The 14,803-nt window shown below is 42.0% G+C and overlaps 4 protein-coding genes across 13 annotated transcripts in view; 3 read left to right on the top strand and 1 right to left on the bottom strand.

Annotated features, from left to right (window-relative positions):
* Nucleotides 1-14,803, top strand: part of LOC126931116 (cyclic AMP-dependent transcription factor ATF-7) — a 468,437-nt gene that overhangs the window by 26,238 nt on the left and 427,396 nt on the right. The window lies entirely within an intron of this gene.
* Nucleotides 1-14,803, top strand: part of ATP5MC2 (ATP synthase membrane subunit c locus 2) — a 497,231-nt gene that overhangs the window by 220,976 nt on the left and 261,452 nt on the right. Inside the window, exon 1 of one of the 10 annotated variants that reach the window (XM_050749065.1) lies at nucleotides 582-586. The exons of the other annotated variants lie outside the window; for them this stretch is intronic. The gene's annotated coding sequence lies outside the window, so the exon portion shown is untranslated. Of the gene's footprint in view, nucleotides 1-581; nucleotides 587-14,803 lie in introns of those variants that run through there. 10 annotated transcript variants of the gene reach the window in all.
* Nucleotides 1-14,803, top strand: part of CALCOCO1 (calcium binding and coiled-coil domain 1) — a 394,782-nt gene that overhangs the window by 166,077 nt on the left and 213,902 nt on the right. The gene's annotated exons all lie outside the window — the stretch shown is intronic.
* The window catches only part of HNRNPA1 (heterogeneous nuclear ribonucleoprotein A1), a 414,942-nt gene that overhangs the window by 363,772 nt on the left and 36,367 nt on the right, over nucleotides 1-14,803 (bottom strand). The gene's annotated exons all lie outside the window — the stretch shown is intronic.

Genomic DNA, 14,803 nt, shown 5'->3' with positions numbered 1-14,803 from the left:
TGGTGACTTGATCTAACTCTATACATTTTATTTCAACAGATACAATATCCTTCAGGAAATAATGCCCAGGAAGGCGACTCTGTCTTTCTATACCAGGAAAAATGCACAGAAGACCCATTTCACCATCTTAGAGCGCTGTTCTCTATTAGATTTTCCTTGTTTCTCTCTCTTTTTACTGTCCAGGGGTGATGAGTCTCCACAAACAATCAGAATTCGTGTTTTCCTGAATTATTCAAATAATCGAAAGGTGAGTGATGGGAGGAGGACTTATCTGAGTTGTTCGATAATTAAGCTTTCAGGATTTTTATTTTTATTTATTTATTTATTTAATTTTAGAATGCAAGATTAGCGTTTTTCCTTATTCCAAACCTCAGGGAGAACCTTGAGGTTGTGAACCCGCCTCACACAGTGGAGCCTGGAGAATGGGGACCATGCTATTTGAACAGGGAACATATTTGTAATAACTTCAAAATCTACCTTGGTTAAAAATACCTACGACCATCCCCACCCCCCGCACCTCCCTCTCCTCCATTTCTTCAACCTTTACTTGGTAACTTCAGCATCAACTATCAAAAGCTGTGGGGGAGAGTACTCTTTCTCCAGGTCGAAAAGGCACCTCTCCTTGCACTCCCTGACCTAGCCAGCTCTAACGTGCAGGCTTATTCTGGGGGAGCTTCAGAGGAAAAGCCGGGAATGGGGGTCTTAATCTCGCTCTAGATCTTTACTTGCAGAGAGATGAGTTACATTGTTTAATTTTCTTCTCTACCTGGGCCATTCAAAGAGCTTAGGAATATTATCTTGTCTATTTCCCCGGAGTCTTCATTTTCTGCCCCTGCAAACTGACAACCTCCTCCAGCAGAAATCAGGCGGAGGAATGGCAGGAGCGGCGTGGGTGAGTTCTTGGCGGAGGACTTCTCTTCTCCTTCCCACCCCACAGCTGCGTACGCTGGACTGGCGCTTGGGGGCTCCCGACTTGGAGGGGTGTGGGCCGTGGTATTCAGGGCTTTTTCTCCATCCCGCCCTGCAGGGATCTGGAGTCCAGTGCCCTGCAGGGATCTGGAGTCCAGTGCCTCAAGGGAACCTTTCCTAGGCTTCAGGCGACGGGGAGAGCATGCCAGTCTGGGAGGCAGCCCCAGAGGCTTTGCGCAGTCCATAGACGGAAGTCCCCACGCTCCCAGCCTGGGACGGGGCGACCCTTATTTTCTCAACTTGAACCAAACGAAATCTTCAGCAGTCACGAACCTCAGCTCGCAGACCGGGTGGCGCCTGTCTGTCCACGTCTTTGTTTTTTTGAAGGAGATACATTTAAAGGAAAAAAAAAATCAATCCGAGAGAAACTTGCATTTTCAAACACTCAGAGCGGAACTTGTAGGTGTTGGCGCCTCACTGGGGCCAGGCATCCGCCCAGCGCTCCCCGCCTTCTCCAGGAGTTGGGTCCCGCACCAAAGTCTACTCGAAGCCGCGGCAAGTCACTTTCCGCCAGTCGCCCTCCCGAGAACCTACCACCCCCAAAAGCCATTTTTCAAGAGGAGCAGGCCCCTTCTCCAGGCTTCTCCGGAGGCCGAAGCGGCGGGCGGGCGGGCGGGGGGTGGCGAGGGGACGCAGCCCAGCCAACTAAGCCAGCTTGTTTCCCGCCACTGGTGCGCATCTCGGGTCCCCCATCTTCGAAGCCCTCCGACCTGGCTTTCGCGCAGACTGGAGAAAGGAACGGCGAGAGTGAACTGAGGGATTACTGACTCCCGCAGCCTCCAAAGACCGCACTTTGCATCGTTGTAACGCTCAGAGCTGCACACGCCAAAGGCGATTATGGGGGTCCTTCTCCATCATGGCATTGGAACGACAGGGCAGAAATTTCAACTTAAGTGTCTACACTGAAGGGTTATGTCTTCTCCAAGTCCTTTTCATTTACTTAGGAAGCCTTGGTTGTATTCTGCTTTGGAATCTGAGGGACCTTCCCCTCTCTTCTGTTTTGTTTTTCCAGCATGTGGTCCAGCTGGTCTCAAGAAATGGGGCAGGGGAAGGGTGCATAAAATAAAACTCCAGTGAAACTAGAAGAACAGAAAAATGCTCACTGCACACAGACATGGATAAAATAGTGAGTGTGACTGTAGAACGGTACCTCTGGGGGAGAATGGAGATGCCCTTTTATTTTAAATAGCGACCTAGAGGCCAGGAATATAGTTAACAGGGGGAATTGTGTTGCCGGAATCTTTGCTTTCCTTGATGGGTCCTGCAAAGCTCTTCGCTCCCCACCCCAGTGAGAATCCAAGGGTGGCGGGTGTTTTATTATTATTATTATTATTATTATAAATAGTCAAACTCTTCTTGTAATGACCTCATCCCTGCCAGATGTGTCTTCTGATCTCATCAGAATGCGGCACTTTAAAAAATTGAATCCAGTTTTGGAATTAATAAGATGTAAAATATGTTTATTTTATTTGGGGTTGAAGGGCCAGGCAATTCTTCTGCCTTCATGGATTTTACTGGCTTCTGTGTCCAATGGCACATTTTACTGGATTGTTTTCGGTAGCAAGGATTTTTTAGGGTCGTGTTTACTTCCAGGCTCTCTGAGACCTAGGAGTTTCAGGTGCATATTCATTACACAAGAGATGGGAAGTTCCACCAGGGGAAGGAACAAATCTGCGAGTAGGTCTCAGTAGTAAAGCTACAGGAGCCTTCCTTAGCTTTAAGAGGCAACTGAGCATGGCTACCTTTGCTCTGGTTTTTCACAGAAGTCCTTTTCTCTCCCAGTCCCTTTTATCCCCGCCATCCATCAACCTGCACCATTCGGAGAAAAGTCCCTTTGGGGAATGATGACCTTCCTTTTGGAGAAAGAAGTACTCTCATAAGGTTGCTGCCTATGATGGTTGAACCTCTGGTACCCCATGAGGATCTTCTGTGTCCAAATTTGCCACTGGACACAGAAGCCAGTAAAATTTCAACCATTATAAAGATATAGCAACTGCTCCCTCCAAATCCTGGGACCACAGCTGGACTACACCCCCAGTTTTTTTTGCAGTTTCATATGGCTGTGTGACTTAGTTCTAATTAATGGAATGCATGTGCCATTTCCTGACCAAAGCTGTTAACAAGTGGATGTGTTCCCATCCTCCTCCGTGCTCTCTGTCCTCTTCCTCTGTGAGGGTGCCCACCATGGCGCCCTAGGGAATAGATTAGACACTCGATAGGAAGAACCTGGATCCCTGAAGCGCATGGAGAGGGCAGCCACCCACGGGCAAGAATCATCTGCCTAGGACTTTACCTGAGGGAGGAATAAGTTTCTATTGTGTTTAAGTGACTGTATGTTTTGTGGTTTATTTACTGTCATATCCCAGTCCATCCTTTACTAACACATCCTCTTTAAAAGGCAAAAAGCAATTTCATTTTTGTATTCTATCACCCTTTATCAATGTCAATGGATGTTAGCTAACACTTCTTGGCTCTTGGACTAAAACTCCAGGGGGCCCTAAGACTGTTCTGCCTGCTCTTTGGTAATAGACAATCCTATAACAACTTCAAGTCACATACACAATTTCAAATCTTAGGGAGAATGTCCAGTGCAATGGAGCTTCAAGATTCTGAGCTCAGTTTAATGTAATATTTTCTTCCTTCCCTCGCTCAGGGTTGCTTTAGCCTAGATGTATGTAGAAGGAAACAGGGGTAATTTTTGCTTTTTTATTTTTTAACCTTGTGTTTCTCTTCTTCCCCCCCACGCTTATCTGTTGTTTCAGACTCACTAGGGTTTCAAGGGATGAAGAGAGTGAAGGATTGGCTCAAACAGTTTTCTAGTTGTTTGAGTTGTAGAGATAAACCAACTAGATCAGGGCTACTATAGTGGAAACTGCATAACACCAAATAAAGCAGAGTTTTGGCAACTCACTGCCAAAACCATAGATTTTCTGAATTATTCAGTTTGATATATTTCCAGATCTAAGTAAAGAACCATGATTTGTTTCACTAGACTGTATGGTAATAGCTCCAGTTGGTCCCTTGGAAAAACGGCTGACACAAAAGCATTTTTTCCAAAGGTGATGAGAATACATTCTTTTGCATTGGTTCACCCAAATTTGTCCCTCCTAGACCCTGGATATGTAGGCTAGACTCAGTCGCAGGAGATGAGGAAATGAGTTCCTGCTTTTATGACCCCTGCCAACACCAAGAACTGGGCAGCCTCATTCTTGCAGTTTTGTTTTGCATTCTGCTTATTCTCTTATGGAAATCACAGCAGCTGCCTTATAGTCAGGCTGCCTGGCAGACTCTCTGGCACTTTTGAGACATTGGCATCTCTCTTTATAATAAGTGCCAAGCCACGCAGGCCAGCGTTGGGTCACCAGGTGGGGAGAAAGCCTGTCAGATATAGCATGCCAAGTGAAAAAAAGAAGTGTTAATGATGCAGTTAACTTTGTCTAGGGACACTGCTTGACTACAATATTTTAGGACTGTCTACATGCTGACAAAGGAAAACTTCAGTCCTTCATTGGATTATTTCCAAATATCCAAATATATGTTAACAAGTGGATGGATTAGCCAGATAACATTTTTCTCTCACTTACAACCAGTTGCTTGGCATTACACAGACCCTTATTATGTGTGGACACCATTGAGTGGCACCAGCACTCTCTCAGCCTGGGCTGGGGGAAGAGCCATAGAGTGGGATGTGGGCAGACAAAAAAACATTTAAATCTCGGGGTAAGACTAATCCAAACTTGGAAACCTACTTACCACTGTGAGCCAGGGAGGATTTTGGATGTTCATGGTTAACAGCTAAGTCAGTCTGGAAATTACTCTGGTCTTTGGAAAGAATGTAGATTGAGTTGAAGATTGAATTATCCATCATGAATGACCACTTGGTCATGGATGACCACTTTCTCTGGATTATTTCTAATCTAATTTTCTTTTTCAAGTATATAGTGGATTATATTAATCATCATCCACTTTCTGGCAACAACAGAAGTGGAAAGCGCCTGGCATTCAAAGAGAGGTTGTGGGTCCATACAACGAAACACATTCTGACGGTGGGAACTGCTAGATAATGGAGTGGGATTAAAGAGTGGCACATCCGTTTCCCTTGTGTAGCACTTTGAAACTAGATCTCTTCTAATTTACCTGAGCAGAAACTAGACTGGAGACAGGGGCATATCCAAGATGACCTCTCAAGGCCTCTGTTTTTGCCTTTGGCTTCTGTAATTTTCTGACAACAGCTGTACCTGTAATATGTGTTCGGATTCAGTAGCAGGGTCAGGGGCTGCTGTCACTTGGCAGATTTCAACAACATGACCCTGGCAAAGACTTTGGAATAAAAACATCAGGAAAATAAATACTCAATGCTCCATAGCCAGAGGACCGGCTGGGAGCTGTCAGGTTGAAATACTAGTCTATCTGAGAAAGGAAGGAAAAGGAGCAAGGCCTCCGACACTCCTCTGCTTCCTAGAAAATACCCCTCCAGCAGCAGAGGTGATGCCAAACACATCAAATTAATTAAGAAAAGAGATTGGAGAAGTATTAAGGCTGAGCTTCAACTCCAGCCAGTCTGTCAGTCAACACTCTGTCAGGAACAAGGCATTGCCTGGGCTGGGGGAGGGGAGCACCAGGAAACAAGAGACAAAGCCAATTCCTGCATGTGGGGAGCCACACCCCATCTGTGCAGGGAGATGGAACATATACTCAGGACCCAGGCAGAAAGAAAAGTGAGAAGATTGAGTAACAAGAGAAATGAGGGACATCAATGCAGGCGGGAGGAGGAGCAGGAGGTGCAGCAGAAGCGAGATGAATCAGACAAGGCAGTTATCCCCTCAGAGGGGAGAAACACTTGGGGAGGAGAGCAGAAATGGGGCCCAAGGGAGAAGTAGGAAAAGACTTGTGTCCCAGGTTGGGCAATGGCTTGTGCAGTTTAGAGCCTGGAGAGGACAAGGTATATGTTGCTGGGGAGAAGGCACTCATCTGGCTGAGCAGAAATTCTATATTAGGGAGTCAGGGAAAAGAGGCTGGGAAGCCGAGGAACTGTAAATCTGGCAGGATAGGATGAACCAAACAGGGATTTCTGGGAAAAGGTGTTTCTGGCAAAAATGCTGATAGGAAGAAGCTTTTGTTCTGGCCACCCTTTAGAAAAGAGGTAAAGTCTAAGCAGATGAGGCTGATGCAGTTATCTGTCGTCAGCTGTACAGCATAAACAGAAAAAGCAGCCTGCTTCACTTGTTCCAGCCTGAAGTGACAATAATGTCTGTCCAGCTATAGCAGGGGTATGCAGGGAAGATCTAGGGAATGTGTGGTAGCACATGTCTATATATGTCTCCTTGTGTGCATGTGTGTGTTTGTGTGTAAGGCTGCTTGCACATGTGTTTATAAGTTCTGATTGGGCTGCATCTGAAGCACTTCAGAAAAGTATGGAAATGAAGTAACAGTAAAATAATACATTAAATTAGTAGGCAGACTCATGAGAGGGTCTGAGTAATATACACCCATGGAGGAAAACAATACAAAGCCATCTATACCATATGCACATACACACATGCAGATGTTGAATAATGTTCGTATGAATATTAGAAGTACACATATACAAAGACATATCATTTTACATATGGAAAAGACACAAATTCTATTTAATAACTGCTTTCCATTTCATAGGTATGCTGTAGGAAAGACTTAAGAGGAAAGTAGATTTGAAATGGCATTTAAATCATCTTATCTATTCTTTTGTCTATAAGAAAGAATGCCAGCTTACCAACTCCTTCAAACAACATAATGCCTCATTTTCTGAAAGTATTGACTGGGAATATTAGTCCCAGTCTCTAGCCCCTACTAGCCTGTGTACCGTAGAGGAAAGTGCACTGAACTCTGCTAGAGTCAAAAGATAATGGATTATTAGTCCACGTCTGTCTCCTAATAGCAAAATATTCTTCAGTAAGTCATCTGTCTGACTGATTATTCCTTATTAAGTGTGAGAGTTGTCTATAAAATCTAAAGTGTCTTCTAGCTATAGTCTTAGGATACACACACACACACACACACATATATATACATATATATAAGATCTCTCTCTCTGTCTCTCTCTTTCACACATATTATCCAAGTGCCCAGAAAAACAGAGGATGACCACAATTGTCTACAAAATGTCCAAACAATGTTCCAGTTCTGTTTTCTAATGACAAAACTCCAAATACAATTTTTGACATTGTAAGGACTAAGGAGTTAATGACAGAAAAGTTTGTCTTTCAAAACCTGAGAACGAACAGGTCTGTAATCACCTGTTTCACACAAATCTTGGAATCAGTGCTTTGATTATGACAGTAGTTACACAATGTCACAACAATGAGATGATTTAGTTAAGTCAGTGAAAAAAATTAAGTACATTGGCCGTTTGACATTGGGGAGTCAAAACCATTTTTTTTTAACATTTTAAGCGGATCCACTTTTTGTCTGTTGTGGGTGTGCCCACTTCCACTATAAGAGATGCTTGGGCCCTTTTCTCTCTGGGTCTCTCTCACCCTCATCCCCAATACCCAGCAAGAGAATTTGCTTAGGTCTCCTGGAGTGGCCACATTCTGAAAGTCTATAGTATATATCAGTATACCTTAATATTCCACATGTATGCGTATATTGAAAAACAGACCGTCAAATAATAGCATTCTTTCTTTTCTTTTTTTATTATTTTATTTTATTTCACTTTAAGTCTCAGGATACATGTGCAGAACATATAGGTTTGTTACATAGGTATACATGTGCCATGGTGATTTGCGGTTTGCTGCACCTATCATCCCATCATCTAGGTTTCAAGCCCCGCATACATTAGGTATTTGTCCTAATGCTCTCCCTCTCCACCCTCCAACAGGCCCACATGCTTTCTTTTCAAGGCCCCTGGTAGAGCATTAGCACTTGTCACAATATTCCATCGCAAAAAAAGGGTTTGCAGCTGGTAAACTTCATCTTGAATGTCAACAGGGGGCTGATCTCATAACACAGCAGCCTGAGATAACCTGTATCACAAAGTCAAGCCTGGCTGTGATTACTTAGCATTTATATAGCACTTTATCTGGGTCCTGTATGTCAGCATCATTAATGGGAGATAACTCAGCAGGAGTTACAGCCAAGGACAAAATTCATGACCAAAAAGGAGGAAAGAAGAGAAAGCTGAAAGGATCTGAGTAATCCCATAGGAGTATGTGATTACTCAGTAATGGGGAGGGGCAGATATGCTATGTAAAGAGGGCAAGGAAAGCTCTTTTGTCCCTCTCCCGTGGACAGAGTGGCTGAAGGTGCAGAAGGAGAGAATAAGTTTGGAATTAAGGAAGAAAAAAAACCCTGCCAGTGAAACTCACTAAGCCCAAGAGCTTGATTTAAAAAATTTATAGTTTGTCTTCTATTGTACCTGAGATCCCAGGGAAATGATCATCTATCAAAGACTGTGAATAATGGCTGGAGGTTGGCTCTGTCTGAAGCCAGCGGATGGCAAGATGCCCCTTTAAAGTGGTTTCCAAGCCCAGAAGTCTATTTAAAAAATATCACAGTGAGAAATTCCTCAAAGTTTCATTGTGGCATTTTGGTGAAGTACAAATTAACTCAAATCGGTTATAATAGATAGGAATGCAATCATTCAATTAGCTGGAAGTATGCAAATGATCACTGTAGTATCAGAAAATTTAAAGCAAGGCTTCCTAGGTGTGGTTCAACGCTAAGAGAATGCGTTTTAGACCCAAAAGATCTCAGTTTGAATCTTGGTCCCACAACTTTTTATCTGTATGAATTTGGAGAAATTATTTAACTTCTATGAGCCTTAATTTTCTCATTTGTTAAATGGAAATGTTATAGTACATAATAATGAGATGGGCTTGTGTTTCCAGCATTATAACAAACTAGAATATTTTACTATAAAGCACCTAGAAACAGTGGCCAAAATACAAAATTTTCTTTTAAATGCACAGCTGAGCTTGATAGAAAAAAAAGAAAAATCCTCCAAGGAACCAAAAATAAGAAGAGAACTAAAAACCTGGATGGCAAATGTGGGAGCTGATCCTGGAGCTTCCCTGGAGTATTTAGAGGTAGTTGCTGATCTTGGTAACCAAAGGGTTTTAATGGTCATGTAGAAATAAGAATCAAAGTTCAGCCCAAATAAAGGATAGGAAAAATCTGTTCACTGGTAAAGGGAGAGATGATAAATTATAAATTATAAAACCTATGTCTAAAGTCTAAAGTGACTCTTTAGGCTGGGCACAGTGGCTCATGCCTGTAATCCCAGCACTATGAGAGGCTGACATGGGAGGATTGCTGGAGCCCAGGAATTCAAGGCTACAGTGAGCTGTGATTGTGCCACTACACTCCAGCCGGGGTGGCAGAGCAAAATGCATCTCCAAATAAAATAAAATAAAATAACTCTTTAAATAGAGGAAAATTGTAAGTGTCAAGAAAGCAGTTGTCATAGTTTCATTGCAACACTGGCTTTCTTAGTGTCAGTGAAATAATGGTGCTTCTTACCTTTGAGAGTATCTTAAATTAGGTGAAGTACAATTGTCATTGTATCAGTCAGAGTCCAGATTGAAAAGAAATTTCTCCACATATTTTAAACAGCAGGGAATTAGGTGCTTACACATCATCGAATGGGCTGGAGGAGTGCAAGTCCAGGTCAACTTATTGTCATTATTACACCTGCCTTTCACATTAGCAAAGATAGATGCAGCACTAAAAGTGATGCTTCAGAAAGATGGCCCCCACCTTGTTTCTACACTCTAAATTTTTCATGAGTACATCTTTTTGGTGGAAACTAATTTGTATCCCAAACCTGGGAAATGTAAGTAGGTATTCGCTGGTTTTGCTTTCTAGATTCTCTTATATGAAATGGTAAATAGAAGAGAATGAGAAGGATGCTGAATGCCCATAGACCATATCTAGGAGAGTCGCTAAGAATAAAAATCAAGTGGATAGAAGTTATCATTTAATTGTCAATTTATGAAATTACTCATTAGAAAAAAGTAAAGCTACATGAGATACTGTTATGCACCCACCACACTGGGTTAAAGTAAAAGATCAGATAAACAATAACACCAAGCACTGATAAGATTGTTGAGGGATGGGGTTGCTCATATACTGTTGACAGGAGTGTAATTTAGTACAACTTTGAAAAACAGTCTGGTGTTATCCAATAAGATTGAAGGCATGCGGCCGGGCGCGGTGGCTCACGCTGGTAATACCAGCACTTTGGGAGGCTGAGGCGGGTGGATCACAAGGTCAGAAGATCGAGACCATCCTGGCTAACCTGGATGAAACCCCGTCTCTACTAAAAAAAATACAAAAAATTAGCTGGGTGTGGTGGCGGGCGCCTGTATTCCCAACTACTCGGGAGGCTGAGGCAGGAGAATGGCGTGAACCCAGAAGGTAGAGCTTGCAGTGAGCCGAGATTGTGCTACTGCACTCCAGCCGGGGCAACAGAGCGGGACTCCGTCTCAAAAAAAAAAAAAAAAAAAATTGAAGGCATGCATACCTTGGGACCCAACAATTGTATTTCTAAGTATGTAACCTATAAAAATGCACACCTGTATGCACTAGTATGCAGGTATTGCTATGGTGTGAATGTGTCATCCAAAGTTCATGTGTTGAAATGAACAATGCAACAGTGTTGAGAGGTGGGACCTTTAAGAGATGATTAGGCCATAAGGGCTCTGCCCTCATGAGTGGATTAATGGTGTTATTGTAAGAGTTGGTTAGTTATCTCAGGAGCAGTTTCTGATAAAGGGATGAGTTCAGTACCCCTGCTCTCTTGCCCTTCCATCTTCTGCCATGAGATGACTGAGCAAGAGGGCCCTCACTAGTTGTGGGCCCCTTGACCTTGGACTTCACAGGCTCTACAATTATAAGAAATAAATCTCTGTTTTTTGTAATTACCCAGTCTCACGGATTCCGTTATAGCAGCACAAAATGGACTAAGCAGATACCATAATGTTCATAGCAGCATTGTTCGTAACAGCTCCAAACTGGAAACAAAAAATGTTTGTAGCAGTAAAATAGCTAAATATTTAGTATGTGAGACAGTAAAATATTTTATAAACACACAAAAATGAATGAGCATCTGCCAAACACAACAACAGACGTGAATAATTAATATATAATATTGGTCAAAATATCAGGACACAAAAACTTACATACAGTTTTTATTATTTTTAAAAGTTCAGAAAAGAAGGCTGGGTGCAGTGGTTCATACCTGTAACCCCAGCACTTTGGGAGGCAGAAGCGAGCAGATTGCTTAAGCTCAGGAGTTCAGGACCAGCCTGGGCAACATGGCGAAACTTCATCTCTACAAAAAACACAAAAATTAGCTAGGAGTTGTGGAGTGTGCCTGTAATCCCAGCTACTTGGGAGGCTGAGGTGGGAGGACTGCTTGAGCCCAGGAGGACGAGGCTGCAGTGAGTCATGATTGCACCACTGCACTCCAGCCTGAGCAACAGAGAGAGACCCTGTCTCAAAAAACTAGAAAAGTTCAGAAAAGAAGAAGATAAACTATATTGTTTAAGAATGCATATTAATTGTCGGGAATGTGGTAGAAGTTTTTTTTTTTTTAAAGGAAAGACATGATTCCCATAAATGTCAGGATTATGGTTACCTTTAGTGGAAAGGAAGAGAGCTGTGGTCAGTAAGCGGTGCATAGAGGGCACTCGGAGTCTGGCAACATTTTATTTCTTGATCTGTAACTCAGCTACAGTAATTATTTAAATAATACATTTATGTTTTATGTGCTTTTATATATGTGTGTTATACTTCAAATTTTTTTAAGTTTAAAAAGAAACTAAATGGAGTCCAAGGCAGTCAGATCACTTGAGGCCAGGAGTTCAAGACCAGCCTGGCCAACATGGCAAAACCCCCGTCTCCACTAAAAATACAAAAAATTAGCCAGGCATGGTGGTGCACGCCTATAGCCCCAGCTACTGGGGAGGCTGAGGCACAAGAATCACTTAAACAGAGGAGGCAGTGGTTGCAGTGAGCTGAGATCACGCCACTGTACTCCGAACTGGTAACAGAGTGAGACTCTGTCTCAAAAAAAAATTAAAAAAGGGCCGGGCGCAGTGGCTCAAGCCTGTAATCCCAGCACTTTGGGAGGCCGAGATGGGCGGATCACGAGGTCAGGAGATCGAGACCATGCTGGCTAACACGGTGAAACCCCATCTCTACTAAAAAATACAAAAAATTAGCCGGGCGAGGTGGCGGGCGCCTGTAGTCCCAGCTACTCGGGAGGCTGAGGCAGGAGAATGGCGTGAACCCAGGAGGCGGAGCTTGCAGTGAGCTGAGATCCGGCCACTGCACTCCAGCCTGGGCGACAGAGCGAAACTCTGTCTCAAAAAAAAAAATAAATAAATAAATAAAAATAAAAATAAAAAAAGAAAAGAAAAGAAAAGAAAAAAAAACATAAATGGATGACTAAAAAGAGATCTAGGAATAGTTAACAAGAGAATTATGATTGCAAGAGAGTTATGATGAAATTTTCTAGTAGATTGCACAAGCAGATAAAAAGGTAGGAAATATTAGAGGCTAAAAAAAAAAAAAAAAAAAAAACCCTGGAGAGTAAGAAGGTACAATGTAGACATATTACAAGTTCTTGGGGGAGAGAACAAGGAAAACTGGGGGAGGCAACATTCAAAGAGATTATGGGTGAAAATTTACCAGAATTAATAGAAGACATGAATCCTCAGATTTAGATAATACAAGTCCTCAGCAGGATCAATTAAACTAAATTTATACCCATATATATTGCCATGAATGAAATAATTCTAAGGTCAGAGAGAAAAAGACATTCAATATAAAAGCAATTATATTCACAATAGACTTTACAAAATCAACAATACAGAACAGGTGACAATGAATAATTTATTCAAAGTGCAGAGTGAAAAACCCATCAAGCATTCTTCGTTCAGCTATACTATCATTCAAGAGTAGAAATAAAATAAATAAATTTCCAGACAAACAAGACAGATTTCTTATCACAAATAAACTTTCACTGAAAAAATTTTCTTCAGGAAATTTGCTGATGAAAATTTCCACCCACAAGAAAGAAATGAGATAAAAATTGGAGCTTGGAAAACACTTAGGGTGAATAAAGACATTGGAAAACATGTGAGTATATCTAAACAAGCATTGACTGTACAAATAATAACAACAGTGGTTAATTTGGGAACACGAAAATAAGATGACATTATTATACTCAACTACAACAACATATGTAATGAGAGATATGTAATTAAGGTATTCCAAGATTCTTGAATTATTTATAAGGATAGTAGAAGCATTGATTAAGCCATTATGATTATTTTTAATTTAAAATTAAGGCAAATCATGAAATAAATAGAAATATAATATATATAACTTGCAATAAAGGAGAAAATGAATTTTAAAAACTTTCATTTCAGTAGAAAGCAGGAAGAGAGACACATGGAAAATATTAGCACAAAATAAGATGGTATAATAAAACAAAATTTGTCAGTAAACTCAACAAGTGTAAATGAACTAAACTCTCCAGTTAAAAGATCAGAATTGTCAGACAGGATAAAAACTTTTAGTTATGTGCTGTTATAAGTCATAATAACACAGAACGGCTGAGAGTAAAAAAAATGGAAAAAGATAACAAATCAGATAGTATTGCTATATTAATATGAGACGAAATTTACTTTAAGATATATAGAGGGCCAAGTGTGGTGGCTCACGCCAGTAATCTCAGCATTTTGTGAGGCCAAGACAGGAGGATCCCAGCACTTGAGGCCAGGAATTTCTTTTTTTTTTTTTTCTTTTGAGACGGAGTCTCGCTCTGTCGCCCAGGCTGGAGTGCAGTGGCCGGATCTCAGCTCACTGCAAGCTCCGCCTCCCGGGTTCACGCCATTCTCCTGCCTCAGCCTCCGGAGTAGCTGGGGCTACAGGCGCCCGCCACCACACCCGGCTAGTTTTTTGTATTTTTTTTTTTAGTAGAGATGGGGTTTCACCGTGTTAGCCAGGATGGTCTCGATCTCCTGACCTCGTGATCTGCCCGTCTCAGCCTCCCAAAGTGCTGGGATTACAGGCTTGAGCCACCGCGCCCGGCCAAGGCCAGGAATTTCAGGACAGCCTGGGGAACAGAGTGAGACTCTATCTTTATCCAAAAAAATTTGTATTAAGATATATAGAATAGTGAATACTAGGGCTGGGAGGAGAGTATAATGGGGAGTTCGTGTTTAGTGCATACAGAGTTTTAGTTTAAGATGAGAAAACATTCTGCAAGTGGATAGTGTGACAGCTGCACAACAATATGCCTGTGTGTAGTAATGTCACTGAACTGCACACTTAAACATGGTAAAGTGGCAAATTATATTTTATGTATATTGTGCCACAATAAAAAATAAGACTTTAAGATTTTAAAAATGTAGTTACTATATAACCATAAAAGTAACAGTTCACCAGGAAGATATAGCAATTCTTTACCTTGATGTAACCACTTCAGGTATATGAAACAAAACTATAAGAAGCAATTGCAGGCTGGGCGCAGTGGCTCACACCTGTAGTCCCAGCACTTTGGGAGACCAAAGCGGGCGGACCACCTGAGGTCAGGAGTTCGAGACCAGCCTGATCAACATGGAGAAACCCCATCTCTACTAAAATAGAAAATTAGCTGGGCATGGTGGCACATATCTGTAATCCCAGCTACTCAGGAGGCTGAGGCAGGAGAATCGCTTGAACCTGGGAGGCGGAGGTTGCGGTGAGCTGAGATCGCATGCGCCATTGCACTCCAGCTTGGGCAAAGAGAGCGAAACTCCATCAAAAAAAAAAATTTTTTTTTTTTTTCAAAAAGGAGCAATTG

This window comes from Macaca thibetana, chromosome 11 (genome assembly GCF_024542745.1).
Source record: "Macaca thibetana thibetana isolate TM-01 chromosome 11, ASM2454274v1, whole genome shotgun sequence".
In the NCBI taxonomy this organism is placed as follows: Eukaryota; Metazoa; Chordata; class Mammalia; order Primates; family Cercopithecidae; genus Macaca; species Macaca thibetana.
The sequence above is the reverse complement of the archived record's forward strand: the minus strand, read 5'-3'. Positions and strand labels throughout refer to the sequence as shown.